Source organism: Capra hircus, chromosome 25, assembly GCF_001704415.2.
Source record: "Capra hircus breed San Clemente chromosome 25, ASM170441v1, whole genome shotgun sequence".
NCBI lineage: Eukaryota > Metazoa > Chordata > Mammalia > Artiodactyla > Bovidae > Capra > Capra hircus.
Genome location: NC_030832.1, coordinates 26066596 through 26085346, shown reverse-complemented (window position 1 = coordinate 26085346; position 18751 = coordinate 26066596). Strand labels below are relative to the sequence as shown.

General features: G+C 42.0%; 1 non-coding gene across 1 annotated transcript; it reads left to right on the top strand.

The window, feature by feature from the left end:
- On the top strand, positions 15544-15616 carry TRNAG-CCC. The gene has a single exon. It is a non-coding gene; the product is annotated as a tRNA-Gly (tRNA).

Sequence of the window (18751 nt, the reverse complement as noted above, 5' to 3'; positions counted from 1 at the left end):
GCCAAAAAAAAAAAAGAAAAAAGAGGACTCCTTTCCATTTCCAGGATTAGTTCAAACACCACCCTTTTATGAAGTGTTTCCTGGTATGCTCCGGCTATACATGCTACATCTGCAGCTCTTATGTCTTAGAGCAAATGTGTATGATATTTATGTATGGGCTCGTCTTGCTCTTCCTACTAGATGGTAAAATTTCTTGACATCTCTGAATGTTAGTGTCTTTACTTTTCGACCCTCTCCAGTACCAAGAGGTGTTTTGCATTCAATAAATATTTGTTAAAAGAGAGAATTGAGTATTTCTGGAATGGCCTCCACACCCTTCGTCAGCTGGGATGCGCTTTTCTGTATGAGCTCAGGGTAGACTGTGTTCCTGTTAAAAAGGCAGCACCTAAAATAGAATACCATTTTCTATATGTAGCCTGACCAGTGGGAGTACAAAGGAGTATTGGTTCCTTTGTATTGGTCCAATATTTTATTCTCTTCCACACAAAGCCTCTCCCCGAACCTCTAATCTAAAATATACACCGTTCATATGCCTCCCTCCTGGTGTCCTTTTTCTTTCATGAGACTTATCACAGTTTGTCAGAGATTCATTTGTGAAGTGATAGAACACTGTAATTAGAAGTGTGGGGGCTGCAAGTTCCCTTCTCTTTCTGCCTCTGTGAATTCACTTTCCAGAACTGCGGAGAGATGAGGTATACTCCTATTAACTGCAGAAGTTTCGGTTATATTATTTCAACACATGCTGAGTACCTTAGGGCCAGGCTGCTTGTTGTTGTTCCGTCGCTAAGTCGTGTCCAACTCTTTGCATGCCAGGCTTCTCTGTCCTCCACTGTCTCCCAGAGTTTGTTCAGATGCATTTCCATTGAGTTGGTGATGCTGTCTAACCATCTCATCCTCTGTCGCCCCCTTCTCCTCCTGTCCTCAATCTTGCCCAGCGTCAGTGTCTCTTCCAATGAGTCAGTTCTTTGCATCAGGGGGCCAAAGTATTGGAGTTTCAGCTTCAGCGTCAGTCCTTCCAATTAATATTCAGGACTGATTTCCTTTGGATTGACTGGTTTGATCGACTTGCTGCCCAAGAGACTCTCAAGAGTATTCTCCAGCACCACAGTTCAAAAGCATCAGGTTTTCGGTTCTCAGCCTTCTTTATAGTCCAACTCTCACATCCATATGTGACTACTGGAAAAACCATCAGTTCCGTTCAGCTCAGTCGCTCAGTCACGTTCGACTCTTTGCGACCCCATGGACTAGCATGCCAGGCCTCCCTGTCCATCACCAACTCCCAGAGTTCACTCAAACTCATGTCCATTGAGTCAGTGATGCCATCCAACCATCTCATCCTCTGTCATCCCCTTTTCCTCCCGCCTTCAATCTTTCCCAGCATCAGGGTCTTTTCCAATGAGTCAGCTCATCAGGTGGCAGAGTATTGGAGTTTCAGCTTCAGCATCAGTCCTTCCAATGAATATTCAGGACTGATTTCCTTTAGGATGGACTGGTTGGATCTCCTTGCAGTCCAAGGGACTCTCAAGAGTTTTCTCCTACACCACAGTTCAAAAGCATCAATTCTTTGGTGCTCAGCTTTCTTTATAGTCCAACTCTCACATGCATACATGACTACTGGAAAAACCATAGCTTTGACTAGACGGACCTTTGTCAGCAAAGTGATGTCTCTGCTTTTTAATACACTGTCTAGGTAGACAAGGGCTAAATTGAAGGGGAAAACTGAGTGCCTCCCAAGTGCTAGATTTTGGAGGCTGGGTGATCTTTTCTGATTTTGACACAAGCCTTGTGAAACCAGTGTCACCAGTATTATCTTTTCACACCTGGGAAGCTGGGGCGGAAAGCGTGGGTGAGACCCTTGCGATCACACATGTGATAAGTGTCAGGCCTAGGACACCCTTGTCTATCTGATTCTTCACTGGAGGCTGAAAACAGGTGGTCCAAGGTCGTATTCAGCCTGCAGATGTATGTTACTAGACCTGTGTCATTTTGCTTTCCTTTAATTAAAAAATAAAAGCAGAACAAAAATTTAGGTTCTGGAATCAAACTACTGGAGAGTGAATCCTGTTGTCGATTATCAGTTGCTTAACTTCTTCCTCAGTTTTCTCATCTGCAAAAGAGGGTATACTGCTTACTATGTAGGCATGTGGAGATTTAAATGTTTTTTTATATGTGAACTTGGGTGGGTGGCATAACTTTTCTAAACTTTATTTTCATCAAATGCAAATTTGGGATCAGAAATGGATTCTGTTTACTTCACAAAGTGAGATATAGTAAAGTCTGGGACATTTTTTAATCTGCAGGCTTTAAACTGAAAAAAAGTATATAGATGTTGCATCTGTGCTAAGTTGCTTCAGTTGTGCCTGAATCTTTGTGACCCTAGGGACCATAGCCCACCAGGCTCCTCTGTCCACGGGCTTCTCCAGGCAGTAATACTGCAGTGGGTTGCTGTTCACTCCTCTAATATGGATGTTAGATGTCTTTTATTATAAGAGGTAACTCCCTAATCTGACATCAAATTTTTGTTGTTTTAAAATTAATATTACAATCAATATATTAATACATTATAATTATAAAATTAATTATAATTACTTTCAATAAAGTCCACCCATTTTAAGTATACAGAGACTTCCCTGGTGGTCTAGTGGCTAAGATTCCGAGTTCCCAATACAGGGGGCCCAGGTTCAATTCCTGTTCAGGGAACTAGATCCTACAGGCTACAACTAAGACCTGGGGGCAACCAAATAAATAAATAAATAAACTAAATATTTTAAAAACTTAAAATATATGGCCTTGATGGAGTCTAGTAATTGAATACAATTATGTAACAGTCACCTCATCAGGATATATAACAATTTCTTCAACCTAAAAAGCCCCCTTCTAGTGATTCTTTCCTCCAGGCAATGTTCTATCTACTTTATGTCACTATAGTTTGGCTTTTTCTAGATTTCACATAAATGGAATCACAAAGTAGTGTTATGTTTGACTTCTTAAGCCTAGTATGTTTTTAGATTAAATTACATTCTTATGCATATTAACGCTCAACTTTTTAATTGAAATATAACATATACCATAAAATTCATCATTTTAAAGTGTACGATGCGGTGATTTTCAGTATGTTTACAAGGTTGTGTCACTGCCTGTCTCCCCATCCCTACAGCCCCTGGCAACAACTGATCTCGTCTGTTTCTATGGATTTGCCTCTTCTGAACACTTCATGCGCACAGAACCATATACTATGTGGCCTTTATGCAGCTGGCTTCTTTTCCTTAGCATGTTCTCAAGAGTCGCCCAGGCTTTAGCCTATGTCAGACTTCATTCTTATTTTATGACTTAATGATATTTCATCGCATGGGGATGCCACATTTATAACTGTAACTGGTAGTTGTATAGCTGGTTATATATTCATCAGTTGGTGGACATTTGAGCTGTTCCCTCTTTAATTTTAAAAATATCTATTTATTTATTTATGACTGTGCTGGGCCTTTGTTGCTTCGCGTGGGCTTTCTCTAGTTGTGGCGAACAGGGGCTACTCTGTTGCAGCGCACGGGCTTCCCATTGCAGTGGCTTCTCTTGTTGTGGAGCGCAGGCTCAGTAGTTGTGGCTCATGGGCTTAGTTGCTTCATGGCATGTGGAATCCTCCTGGACCAGGAATCGAACTTGTGTCCCGGGCATGGCAGATGGACTCCTATCCACTGCGCCACTGGGGAAGTCCTGTTCCCACTTTAGATTATTATACATAATGCTGCTGTGAACTTTTGTGTGCAAGTTTTTATGTGAATATCTGTCTTCTAGTCTCTTGGGTATATACTGGCACAACTGAGTGACTTTGCTTTCAGTTACTCCAGTATTCTTGCCTGGAGAATCCCAGGGACAGAGGAGCCTAGTGGGCTGCCATCTATGGGACTGCACAGAGTCGGACATGACTGAAGCGACTTAGCAGCAGCAGCAGCAACCCTCTTACATGTGATAAACCATTTTTTTCTTCCTTGCTGTTTCCAAGATTTTCTCTTTATCTTTCAGCACTTTAACTGTGGTATGTCTGGGTGTTGATCTCTCTGTGTTTATCCTACTTAGGATTTGTTGAGTTTCATGGAGATGTCGATTTACATTTTCCAGCAAATTGGGTAAGTCTTTAAGTTTTCTTCAGATGTTTTTTTCTTTCTCCTCTCTCTTTCTCCTTCCCTCTGGTACCCCTATTACATATATGTTGGTGTGTTTAAAAGTGTCCCTATTTTTCTGAGGCTGTGTTTACTTTTCTTCATTTCATTGTTTCTCTGTTCTTTCGATTCCATAAGCTCTATACATTTGTCTTCAAGGTTGCTGATTCTATTTTTCTACCGGTTCAAATCAACATTTGAGCCCTTATAATGAGTTTTTCCTTTTGGTTAATGTACATTTCAACTCCAGAATTTCAACTGGTCATTTAAAAAAATTTTCCATCCCTTTTTTTATAGTCTCTATTTAATGATACATCATCATACCTTCTTGATTTAAGCATACTTTGTTTACTTCTTTGAACATATTTATAATAGCTACCTTGAAGCCTGTTAAATCTGACATTTAGTCCCTCTCATGGGCAGGTTCTGTTGCCTGCTCTTTTTTTTTTCTTCTTTCTTTCCTATGTGTAGGTCACACTTTTTCCTTACATGTCTCACAATTTTTGTTGAAAACTGGACATTTTAGGTACTATAGCAATTCTGAATACTGCTTCCTTCTCCCCGCCCCTCCCAGGGGTTGTTTTTGTTGTTGTTCTCTGTCTGTTTTGTGACTTGACTTGGCTATTTTAGTTAGTTTTCCCTCAGTGTGAAAGCTTTGATCCTGCTCCTTGGAGGGCACAACCTTGGACTCTGCCTTTCTGTTTCAGCTCTTGTCATCTTGGGATGACAAGAGTTATAGCAAGTTCTCTTTGTCACTGTTCTTCATTTCTCTGGTAAGCTGTCTGATTCATTTGATAACCCACACTGCCAGTTAGCCTCCACTGATTACTGGCTGATTGCTCTATTGTTTTTGACAATGCCCAGGGCATATATTACATGACTGAGCTACTCACTGAACTGAAACTGAGGGCACATATTGGGCTTCCCTTGTGGCTCAGCTGGTAAAGAATTGGCCTGCAATGCTAGAGACCTGGGTTCGATCCCTGGGTTGGGAAGATTCCCCAGGAGAAGGGAAAGGCTACCCACTCCAGTATTCTGACCTGGAGAATTCCATGGGCTGTATAGTCCATGCGGTTGCAAAAAGTCGGACACGACTGAGCAACTTTTACTTCACTTCAAGGCATATATTGCTCAGCAGTCTGATTCTGTTAAATTTGGGCAGGGATAGGTATTAAGACTGGCCTTTGCGGTCTGTTCTGACCCCAGGAGGGCTCTTTTTAGCTGTCTCTTTCCCTGGTTCTCTCTTGAATTAAGTAGCCTTGTGGTTCTTAAGAAGGTTTTTTTGTTTGTTTGTTTGATAGTGTTCTTACAGTTGAGTTTTCCTGTATTAAGTTTCAGATAAAGTCAGTTCCTTTGGGGAGAATCTCAAGTCTCTTTTTTTCTATGGGCTGTCTCTCCCTGGGCAAAGTCTTTCAGCTACTACCTTGGGTACCAGCTGCTGTAGCTTCTGGTCTTCTTGGTTTGTTTCTCCCAGTACTGGATCTCTGTTCTACAGGCAAGTTGGGATAAGGGCAATTGGGGCCCCGGCATCCTTGGACCATCACACCAGGGACAGAGCCTCCATCCTATGAGTAGGGGTTGCATGGGAGAAGGGAACACCCTACTTCTCTGCCACACTCACCAGAAACTTAGCCTCTTCAGCTGGGAGCTAACGGAGTTAAAAAATGCTGGCACCCTGTCCCTCATGGTGAGATACTGTAAGGTTTGATAGGGAGCTGAGGGGAAAGGGAGCCCTGTCTTTTTGGCCACACCAACCTGGGTCAGAATTTCCTTAAGGTGAGCTGGGGGAAGGTGGGAGGGAGGGAATTCAGTTCAGTTCACTTCAGTCGCTCAATCGCATTCGACTCTTTGTGACCCCATGGACTACAGCATGCCAGGCTTCCCTGTCCATCACCAACTCCCGGACTTTACTCAGACTCATGTCCATTGAGTCAGTGATGCCATCCAACCATCTCATCCTCTGTTGTCCCCTGCTCCTCCCACCTTCAGTCTTTCCCAGCATCAGGGTCTTTTCCAGTGAGTCATCTCTTCGCATCAGGGGGTCAAAGTATTGGAGTTTCAGCTTCAGCATCAGTCCTTCCAATGAATATTCAGGACTGATTTCCTTTAGGGTGGACTGGTTGGATCTCCTTGCTGCCAAGGGACTCTCAAGAGTCTTCTGCAACACCACAGTTCAGAAGCATCAATTCTTTGGTGCTCATCTTTCTTCACAGTCCAACTCTCACATCCATACATGACTACTGGAAAAACCATAGCTTTGACTAGACAGACCTTCGTTGGCAAAGTAATGTCTCTGCTTTTTAATATGCTGTCTAGGTTGGTTATAACTTTTCTTCCAAGAAGCAAGCATCTTTTAATATAATGGCTGCAGTCACATCTGCAGTGATTTTGGAGCACCCCCCCGTAAATAGTCTGTCACTGTTTCCATTGTTTCCCCATCTATTTTCCATGAAGGCATGGGACCAGATGCCATGAGCTTAGTTTTCTGAATATTGGGTTTTAAGACAACTTTTTCACTCCCGTCTCTCACTTTCATCAAGAGGCTCTTTAGTTCTCCACTTTCTGCCATAAGTGTGGTGTCATCTGCATATCTGAGGTTATTGATATATCTCCTGGCAATCTTGATTCCAGTTTGTGCTTCATCCAGGCCAGCATTTCTCATGGTGTACTCTGCATGTAAGTTAAATAAGCAGGGTGACAATATACAGCCTCGACATACTCCTTTCCTGATTTGGAAACTGTCTGTTGTTTCATGTCCAGTTCTAACTGCTGCTTCTTGACCTGCATACAGATTTCTCAGGAGACAGGTCAGGTGATCTGGTATTCCCATCTCTTGAAGAATTTCCCACAGTTTGTAGTGATCCACACAGTCAAAGGCTTTGGCATAGTCAATAAGCAGAAGGAGATGTTTTTCTGGAACTCTCCCGCTTTTTTGATAATCCAGTGGATACTGGCAATTTGATCTGTGGTTCCTCTGCATTTTCTAAATCTACCTTGAACATCTGGAAGTTCATGGTTCACATACTGCTGAAGCCTGACTTGGATAATTTTGAACATTACTTTGCTAGCGTGTGAGATGAGTGCAATTGTGCGGTAGTTTGAGGGAATTAGTTAGGCCCAAATGCTGCAGACTCTTCCTAGTTTTACCAACTTTAAGTAGATTTTCTTGAATAAATGTTTCTTCATTGGCTATGTGCCATTAGGACAATTTCCAGAAACTACATTTTAAAAAAATAATTTTCCTCCATTTTGCTTGTTATTCTGGGGAATGGGCATATAAGAACTCCTCACACCATCATCTCAGAGGGTTTGATCTCCCCTAGCATTTCCTCTAAAGCTTTTTGGTTAGTCTGTTGTTTGCCCTAACAGCTACCTACTACCTTGGGTGGCTGCAAAGTTAAAACACTCGCCTTTACGTGTTTTTGACAAATGTCCCCTGAGAAGAGGATTTTTCACACTGAGCAAGCTCCTGTTGCTGCTGCTAAGTCACTTCAGTCGTGTCCAACTCTGTGCGACCCCATAGACGGCAGCCCATCAGGCTCCCCCGTCCCTGGGATTCTCCAGGCAAGAACACTGGCTTGGGTTGTCATTTCCTTCTCCAGTGCATGAAAGTGAAAAGTGAAAGTGAAGTCGCTCAGTCGTTTCTGAGTCTTCGAGACCCCATGGACTGCAGCCTACCAGGCTTTTCTGTCCATGGGATTTTCCAGGCAAGAGTACTGGAGTGGGGTGCCATTGCCTTCTCCGGAGCAAGCTCCAAGTGAGGTCAAATACAGATAGCCTTGTAAGTTGGGTCTCCCAGGGAACCACAAGACAATGCTAGTGATGACAATTCTTTGGAAATAAGACTTGGAAAGAACTTTGATAAATAATAATGGAAAAGAATATTAAAAAGAATATATATATAATGGAGTCACTCTGCTGTATAGCAGTAAACAATATTATAATTCAACTGTTACTTCGATTAAAATAAATTAAAAACTTGGCAAGACCTCCAGCTCCTCTCTGTTCCCTCCAGTGTCTGCCAGGTTGCACTGGAAATGTGAGTTACTTTACAAGACAGCAACAGAGCTGGAGTATAGGGGGCAGGACTCGAGCAAATTAAAATGTCACAGAGCTCACTGTTTCCACCAAGATTCTGCCATTTTTTCTTAACTCAGCATTCTTCAAGCTGCTGTTAACCTTCGGTTCATTTACAGAGTTTTTAAAAAGTTGATTCTGACAATTTTTGCTGGGTTCTTTATTGCTTTTATGTAGGAGTGAATTTTCATAGGTCCTTTTTCTGACATCACCAAAATAAACATTTGATTAGATTAACATTCAGTCTACTACAGACTCACCAGATTCCTGAACTTGTGCCCAGGTTCCTTCCTATGATCTGCAGGGGTGTCCTGAAACACTGTGCTTCTTCCTTGAAATCAAGATAGAGAGCAATTCAGTTGCTAAAGGGTCCCCCTGTCTCACAGTGTGGTAACCCTATCATAACCCTATGAAAAAGGGAAATGAGCTTCGTTTAACATGAGAAGTTCTCACTGTCCCCACTACTCGGTGCTCACAAATTGTCTGAAGAATATAGAATCTAGAACCTGGTCCAGGAGATTAGTACCAAAGTCACTGGTGAATAATTTTAAAAATCACTTTTTAAAACTTCTTGAAAGTGTTTGCCTATCTCCAGTACTTTTCTTATTTCCTAAAATTTCTCAAGGTTTGTCTACAATAGTTCCAAAACCGTATCTCCAGTATCTTTACGCACCCCGAGGATGCCTACATGCCAAGCTGCAGTCTTGAACGTTTTAATCTAGTTAGTGTTCTCTTATCATTATCCTTTACTTTGGGGGCTTCAGTTTCCTCTGAACCACAACCTTAAACCATTTAAAAATCTTAAGCATCATTTTCTTTATAGAAGGCATACCGAATGAAAGTCGAGAGGTTCTGCTTTCTCTTGGTCATCTGTTAATATTACACCATCTACCCTAGGCAATGGGCCTATCTCTTCCTTCTTCTTATTCCAGATAAAGCTTTCAAAGCCCTTTTTGTTATCTGTAGCATGCTTCACAATCTCAGCCATTCTGACAATATTCTTAAAGGTTTATACCAGTCTTGCGTATTTATCCCTGAGTAGGTAGCTCTTCTATCTTCTCTGGTAGAATTTCCTTTACAGTTTAGTTCCTTTCAATGTTCTCCCATTGCTTCATCATCAGAATCCAAAGGGGATGAAGGAATGACTTTTTTTTTGTTTTTGGTTGGATATTCTTGATAGTTAAAATTATACATATCAGTTATGTGTTGGAACATAAAGAGAAAATTATTTAGTACATGCAATGAAATAAGTATTCATTAATTTAGCACTCAGTGATTAATTTATGCCTTGTAATGGTTGTAGGCATTGTCTTCTTCATGTTGAGCATATTAATACACAATTATATGCTGCTATGGTCACTAGCTTTTATTTCATTTATCAACCACTTTGTGACAAACCAGTCCAATATTTAGAAGTATAAAACATTAAAAAAAAATGTTCATTGATTCTGTGGGTCAGTAATTTGGAAAAGGCATATATTACACTCTGTTTCATGATGGCTGAGTCTCAGCTTGGATGACCTGAACAGCTGGGGATGACTCTAATGACGGGTTGGAACAGCTGGGACTGGAGCTGTCAAAAAATTTTTTTGCCTCACTGCAAAACACGTGGAATCTTGATTCCCTGACCAGAGGTAGAACCCACGCTCCTTGAACCGGAAGCTCAGTCTTAATGACTGGACTGCCAGGAAAGTCCCCACGGTGGCTTCTTTACTCGCATGACTGTGGCCTGGGCTGGGCTGGCTGAAGGACAGGCTCTACCACAGTGCCTATGGGTGTCCTTACCAGCATGATTGAAACAGGGTAACTGGACTTCTTATCTGGAAGCTCCAAACTCCAGAAACAAGTATTCCACTGAGCAAGGTGAAAACTGCATGACCTTTAATGGCCCGTCTTTGGAAGTCACCTAGCATCACTTCCACCACACTATTTGTTGAAGTGGTCACAGCCAGCTCTGATTAAGGGAAGGAAACAAGACCCCTTCCTTTTTTTTTTTTTTTTTCCTCATTGCATGACTTGTGGGATCTCAGTTCCCTGACCAGGGATTGAACACGGGCCATGGCAGTGAAAGCCTGGAATCCTAACCACCAGGCCACAGGGAACTTCCCTCGACCCCACCTCTTGATGGGAGGAAAGTCAGAGAGTTTATGGCTCAGAACTGTTCCACTACCCACAGAATTGTAATCTCAAGAGAATAGATATTGCTTTAAGTCATTAAAAAAACACTTGCTGCTAAGTTGCTTCAGTTGTGTCCAACTCTGTGCAACCCCATAGATGGCAGCCCACCAGGCTCCCCCGTCCCTGGGATTCTCCAGGCAAGAACACTAGGGTAGGTTGCCATTTCTTTCTCCAGTGCATGAAAGTGAAAAGTGAAAGGGAAGTTGCTCAGTCGTGTCCGACCCTCAGTGACCCCATGGACTGCAGCCTTCCAGGCTCCTCTGTCCATGGGATTTTCCAGGCAAGAGTACTGGAGTGGGGTGCCATTGCCTTCTCCGAAAAAAAAAAAAAAACACTTGGGAGCCATATTTTAAAACTGTCTCAGCTTTGCAGATAATTATTTATAAAGGTGAAATGTATGTCCCTGGATGGAAGCTTACTCAATCAGTGACCAGAAATATTTTCCAACCAATTTCTTCTTTTGATTACTTAAAACATCTTTTGGTAAAAAAAAAAAAAAAAAATATATATATATATATATACATACACACATATACATATATATGTGTGTATGTATATATATATACACACATTTTATACAAATGCAAACATACAAAAAGTGGGAGAATTCTCTTCCATCTCAATTAGGTTTGTTTGTGTGTTTTCCAAAGTTACATATGCACATGTTTAGGAATTCTATGAGGCTTATTATGAAAAATGGGTTCCCTTGTCAATCATGTTATGTTCCCCAGAGGCACTAGATTCAACCCTGTTAGCTGGTTCCTTTCTCTCTGTATCTAAATAGAATAAATCTAAGTAGCCTCTATGACTGATTCTTGAGTCTTTGCTTTTAGGCATTTTCTATTATTATTTTGGAAGTTGGGGTTTTAATTCTTTCATCTTTCATATACTTCCCACCTTCATTCTCGCCATGTTACTGTATCACACACAATTTGGTTACATCAGTATTCAGAGTTCACATCACTGTAACTATGTAAGTGTTAGCCACAGTTGAACCGTGTACTTACTATGACTGCTTTTCCTGTACTTCTTGCTCCTCCCTCTGCCCAACAACTGAGTTAATAATTGTGTCCTCTTTTTGTTGTTTTGTTTGTGTTATATGTGTGCTTAGTCACTTCAGTAGTGTCCGACTCTGTGCGACCCCATGGACTGTAGCCCGCCAGGCTCCTCTGTCCATGGGGATTCTCCAGGCAAGAATACTAGAGTGGGTTGCCATGTCCTCCTCCAGAGGATCTTCCCCGCCCAGGGATCAAACCCGTGTCTCTTATGTCTCCTGCTTTAACTCTACCTTGAGGTGTAAATATCTCATTACATTCAAACCCATTAGCTTTTCTTTTCTTTTTTTTTTTTCCTTTTCTGTTAGAAATATTTATTTATGATTTGGCCATGCTGGGTCTTAGTTGTGGCATGCGGGATCTTTAGTTGCAGCATTTAAGCTCTTAGCTGCAGCCTGTGGGATCCAGTTCCCTACCCAGGGATCAAACCTAGGGCCCCTGAATTGGGAGCACAGAGTCCTAGCCACTAGACCACCAGGGACGTCTCTGGTTTTGTTTTCTAAGATACCTCTCTGTAGCCTTCTGACTGGTTTCAATCTGGAGTGGTTGGTTCTTCACACCTCTCTTGTTTTGGATTTCTAGTGTCCTGGATTCCGTATCTCCCTCTTTCTTGCTTTATCTGTTATTTTGGTGGGTATGTTCTCTAGTACATTGATACAGAAGGATACAGTTTTGAGACTTGGTATGTCTAAAAATGTCTCTATTCTACTTTCATACTCAGTAGCATAGATAGAGAATTCAAGATTGGAAATGATTTGTTCTTAGTATTTTGAACACAGAACTCTGGCTTCTGGCTTCTATTGTCAGCATTGAGAAATCCAGTTCCATTCTGGTTCATGATTGTTAGAAAACCTATGAAGATTTCCCTGGCTCCAGTGTTCTAAACTTCTTGGTCTGGATCTGTTTCCATTAACTGTGTTGGACCCCATTAATTCATTCCCTAAGTATTTTTTATTTTTATTGTAGAAATGTACATTAAAAAATATATATCACCTGAATCAAGAAATAAAATATTGACAGTATTCCCAGAAGTCCAATCCCAGGCTGGTCCCTCCTCTGGAATTATAATGACCCCTGTGAGTGCTATGAAACCATCTTCTTGCTTGCCTTTATAGTTTTTCCCCCAGTGTATAAATCTCTAAGGAATAACAATGCCATACAAAACCCACTAGAACTGATAAATGAATTCAACAAGGTAGCAGGATACAAGATTAACATACAGAAATCTGTTGCATTCCTTTACACTAACAATGAAATATTACGGGAATTCCCTTATCGTCCAGCGGTTAGAACTCTGTGCTTCCATTGCAAGGTACCCAGTTTTGATCCTTGGTAAGGAAACTAAGACCCCTGCAAGCTGTGCAGTAAACCAATAAATAAATAAATTTTACATTAAAAAATGAAATACCAGACACGGAAAGTAAAAAACAGTCCCTTTTAAAATGCATCCAAGGGCTTCCCTGGTGGTCCAGTGGTTAAGAATCCACTTTGCAATGCAGGGGACACCAGTTCAATCCCTGGTCTGGGAAGATCCCACATGCCACAGGGTCACTAAGCCCATGCACCTGAAGCTTGAACACCTAGAGCCTGTGCTCCACAGCAGGAGAAGCCAACAAAACAAGAAGCCGTGAACCGCAAGTAAAGAGTAATCCCCACTCTCTGCAACTAGAGAAAGCCTGCTTGCAGCAATGAAGACTTAGCAGAGCCAAAAATAAATTTTTTTTTTTAATGCATCCAAAAAATATAAAATACTCAGGAATAAACCTGACCAAGAAGGAGAAAGGCTGAGAACTATAAAACATTGCGGGGCTTCCCTGGCAGCTCAGTGGTAAAGAATCCACCTGCCAATGCAGAGGACACGGGTTCAATCCCTAATCCAGAAAGATCCCGCATGATGTGGGACAGCTAAGCCCCAGTGCCATAACTACTGAGCTGGCACTCTAGAATCCAGGAGGTGCAACTACTGAAGCCCATGGACCTAGAGCCTGCACTCCACAACAAGAGAACCCACTGCAAGGAGAAGCCCACACAGCGAACTAGAGAGTAGCCCCCACTCTCTGCAACAGGAGAAAGCCTGCAAGCAGCAATGAAGACCCAGCACAGCCATAAATTATTTAATTAATTAATTTTAAAAAACATGGATAAAGGAAATTGAAGATGAGTCAAAGAAATGGAAAGACATGCCATGCTTTTGGATTAGAATTAACATTATTAAAATGGCCGTGCTACCCAAAGCAGTCTACAGATTTAAGGCAGCCTGTATCAAATCACCCATGACATTTTTCACAGAACTACAACAAATAATCCTAAAATTTATATGGAACCGTAAACGATTCAGAATTGCCAAGGCAATCCTGAGGAAAAGAACAAACCTGCAGGCATAACCCTCCCAGACTTCAGACAATACTACAAACCTTCAGTGATCAAAACAGCATTTGGTATTGGCACAAAAACAGACATATGGATCAATGGAACAGAATAGAGAGCCCAGAAATAAACCCATGTATCTGTGATCAATTAATCTTCAACAGATGAGGCAAGAACATACAATGGGGAAAAGACAGTCTCTTTAGCAAGTGGTGTTGGTAAAGCTGGACACCCACAGCCACATGTAAATCAATAAAATTAGGAAACTGTCAACATACCCTTACACCAGACACAAAAATAAACTCAAAATAGCTTATAGACTTAAATATAAGACATGAGATTCTGAGAAGTAAGATAGTAAGATTGGATTTTCTGCCAGAAGAAAGCATTTTATTATGTCACTCAGCTTCAGTGTTGCAAGAAAATATTTACACATTCAATGTTGATGAAGACATTTACAAATATAGATAAAATGTGGTAATTTGTACTCTTTCCCAGGTTGGTGTTAGTGACGTCATTGGATTGCAGCATGAGTGGAAAAGTAGAGTTTCAGGATGTCAGGATTATACCTGATCTTTGAGCATCCTAAGTGGATTTTAAAGAAAAGGAAGATGTTGTCAAGGGCACAGCAGTGCTGGAAACATGAATATGAAGCTCATTTACCAACACACGCAGCTACTTTTAGGTTATGTGATAGATTTAAGACTGAACTCATTTATGAAAGGAGGGGACCAGTGAGAGAAAGTGTAGAAAACTCAATACTTGTTAGTCCAGGGGTCACCATTCTCAACAGTCTGTGGAAATGAATCGTGAACATTTTGAGGATTTGCCTCTGAATACATGCTGCAATATTATATGATTTTAATTTCAAGTCAAAGCACATAATTTTCTCTACTTATTCCACTCATAAACCTTTATAGGAAAAGCCAAGCTGTAACCAAGAAAAAGCACGTGCCAACTCCACCTGAACCAACAGATGGAACTAGTGATTATGTACACTCATTTTAGCATTACTCAGCATCAGCATTATCTCTTAATCTTTGGTGTGTTTCCTGGGTTTGTGCTTGGTTTTGAGGTGTTTTACAAACACTGCTAACCCTGCTATGCCTCATCAATGTTAAAGTCCGAGTTAGAAAGTGTGCTTTTCTAAATAGGTCATAAAAAATGATGAATGGTCTTGCAAATATGGGATGAATTTTTCCCCAAAAGAAATCCATTCTAAAGAACAAAGATCCAATTATGCAACCTGCAAAAATGTGTTATTGACATTAATCATCAAGAGAAGAGGGGGATTGCCCTGGTGGCACAGTGGATAAGAATCTGCCTGCCAAAGTAGGGGACACAGGTTCAATCCCTGGTCTGGGAAGATCCCACATGCTGCAGAGTAACTAAGCCTGTGCACCATGACTACTGAGCCCATCCATGTTCTAGAGTCCTCAAGCCGCAACTTCTGAGCCCATGTGCTGCAACTACTGAAGCCCACGTGCCTAGAGCCCAGGCTCCACAACAAGAGAAGCCGCTGCGATGAGAAGGCCATGCACTGCAATGAAGAGTAGGCCCTTCACTCATTTGCTGCAACTAGAGAAAGTCTGTGCAAAGCAACAAAGACCCAGAACAGCCCTAAATAAATAAATGCAATTATTTTTTAAAAGCGGCCCAAGACAGAGACCATTTTTTAAAGGAGAGAGAGAAAAGGAAAAGTGGGCACTTCCCTGGTGGTCCAGTGGCTAAGACTCTGCACTCCCAAGGCAGAGGGCCTGGGTTCGATCCCTGGTCAGGGAACTAGATCCCACATACCACAGCTAAAGAGTGAAGATACCATGTGTTGCAGCTAAGACTCAGCACAGCCAAATAATAAAATAGATGTTTTTTAAAAAGAGAGGAGGAAAACTGATTGTCAAGTGCCTCAAAACATATTAGTTTGATATTCACTAGTAAAACTTATGGACAAAGCTTAGTGAAGGTACTGTGTGGAAACTTTAGTCGCCTGACTCTGGGCGTTTCATATATCAAGGCCCTTCCTATAGAGCCAGCATCCAAGTGAGTAACCAGGTGCATGTGGGTAGCTGTGAGGTTTTCCCACTGACACCAAGATATTTAGGAAGGAGATTTTCTCCTGCTGAGAATGTCAACAGTAGTGCCAATAAAATGTTACCTGCCTATCTATTCATGATATTACTAGATGAGAACCTCTCACATGGCCAAGTAATAATACCTGCTCTGATGCTGTCCATAGATTTAAGTTTTCTCTTAGGGTCATTCAAACTCAAGCAGAGTGACAAGCTAAGTCTCAATAAAAAAAAAAAAAATTAACCTCTCATCTATTGAAAGGAAAACTCTCACAATTATAGGGTGGATCTACATGGTTAACACCAGGCTATGGTCATTTAAGCTTAAAGGCTCCTCTATGTTAGGCATGGTTAAATCATACTAAAAATGATCAACCTGGTAATTATGAGACAAGGCTGGGTTCTTTATGAACTATGCCTATTATTACTCTTAGAGAGAGTGATTGGTATGGAATTTAGTGGATTTGTGGCACTAATATATAGCCTGACATCTACAGGGGTGAATACAAAGGTTTAGCCTGGGATTCCCATGAATTTAAGGTCATACGTGTTAACAAATTAGAGGAAACCTCAACCAATCTACCATTGGTATGATCCCAGTGGGTCAAAGATCTGTATTCTACTGGCATGACCATTTAGCAGCATGTGCGTTGTGTGTGCGCCCCTTCAATGGGGTTGGAGGATGTAACTGACCATATCGAAGCCTTAACAACTTTCATAAGCTTTAAATGATAGTAACTGGGCTATTGGAGAAGGCAATGGTACCCCACTCCAGTACTCTTGCCTGGAAAATCCCATGGATGGAGGAGCCTGGTAGGCTGCAGTCCATGGGGTCGTTAAGAGTTGGACACGACTGAGCGACTTCACTTTGGCTTTTCACTTTCATGCATCGGAGAAGGAAATGGCAACCCACTCCAGTGTTCTTGCCTAGAGAATCCCAGGGATGGGGGAGCCTGGTGGACTGCCGTCTATGGTGTCGCACAGAGTCGGACACGACTGAAGTGACCTAGCAGCTTAGCAGCAAGGAGGACTGAGGAGCTTGTTCTAAGTTTGAGGACTGATACAGTACTGTTTCGTAGAAATAATCTAATCTAGGATACACAGCCTAACTCCCACTTGCTTCCTTACAGATGAATGAACATATGAACAGCCCTCATGATCTAACCTAGTTGTTGATTAATAAACTTCTTTATTAGTTGCCCAAACTTTTTCTTTCAAATGGGACATGTAAACAATATTTATGGGGCATCCACTGTGTAGAGGGTACTGGGGAAACAAAGATGAATAAGATTTGATCCTTCCTTGAAAGAAGTTATAACCTAAATGGGGATCCATGCACATAAATGGTTCATTGTAATACTTTATAAGTGGAATTATATGCTATATTATTATTATTATGGACTTCCTTGGTGACTCATTGGTGAAGAATCCACCTGCTATGCAGGCGCCACAGGAGACAGGGGTTCAACCCCTGGGTGGGGAAGATCCTCTGGAGGGGGATCATGGCAAGGACATGGCAACCCAGTCCAGTATTCTTGCCTGGAGAATCCCATGGACAGAGCAGCCTGGCAGGCTGCAGTCCATAGGGTCACAAAGAGTCGGAGACAACTGAAGAGACTTAGCATGCGCACATTATTATTATATTGTATTATAATGAAGAAACCATTCAGCAGGTGCTATGGAGAAGGAAATGGCAACCCACTCCAGTGTTCTTGCCTGGAGAATCCCAGGGACGGGGGAGCCTGGTGGGCTGTTGTCTCTGGGGTCGCACAGAGTTGGACATGACTGAAACGACTCAGCAGCAGCAGCAGCGTGGAATGCAGACCAGAGACTCTTCCTGGAACAGAAATCCATTAAACTAAATCCTCAGTTTAGTCCACAAGAATGAGAAAGTCATACTAAGGAGAGGGGGGGAGGTGAGAAGTATCAGGGTACCTGTAGGTGAGTGAAGAGCCTACAGCTAAAGAGTGAGTCCAGGGTCAAGTCATGAGGGGCACACGTGCTACGTTAAGGAGTTTATTTAGTTTTAGGCAGCAAAAAGTCACTGAAAGGTTTGAAGTGGGCTCTGACATCTGATTTATAATTTTGGTATTGTATTCGCTTTCTATTGCCACCCTAACAAATGACTACAAATGTAGAGACTTGAGACAACACATCTCAGTTCTCAGTCGGTTTCAGTTTTGTGGTACACAAGTCCACGTTGGCCCGGTTGGTTTTTCCATTCTGGAATTTTCTGAGCAGAAGTCAGGGTGTTGGCTGGCTGAACTCTGGCAGGGAGGCACCGTGAGGACTCCACTCATTCAGGTTTTACATGGGACTAATTTCCTGGCTACTTTACCTGGGGGATGTCCTGCTCTCTTAGAGGCCTCACTCCTGCGCTTGTGCACGGCGGGGTCATCCCAAAGCTAGTACGGGCTGGGGATTTCTGTGTTCTGCCATACCTCTCTTGCTTCCAGCTGGAGAAAGTTCTTTGCTTTTGAAGAATCAGGTGTTTCAATTGGGCTCACCTGCATAGTCCAGGCTAATCTCCCTGTTTTAAGGTCTGTAAACTTAATTATGGGTTTCCCCAGTGACTCAGCGGGTAAACAATTCACCTGCAACGCAGCAGACACAGGAGATGCAAGTTCCTTCCTTGGGTGGGAAGATCCCCTAGAGGAAGAAATGGCAACGCGCTCCAGTGTTCTTGCCTGGAAAATCCCAAGGACAGAGGAGTCTGGCGGCTACTGTCCGAAAGGGTCTCAAAGGGTCAGAGGTTGATAAGCACAGCACAAACTTAATTACACTAATAAGCTCCTTTTATCTGTGTCAGAGAGCATAGATTCCAGGAATTAGGTGTGGACATCCGCAA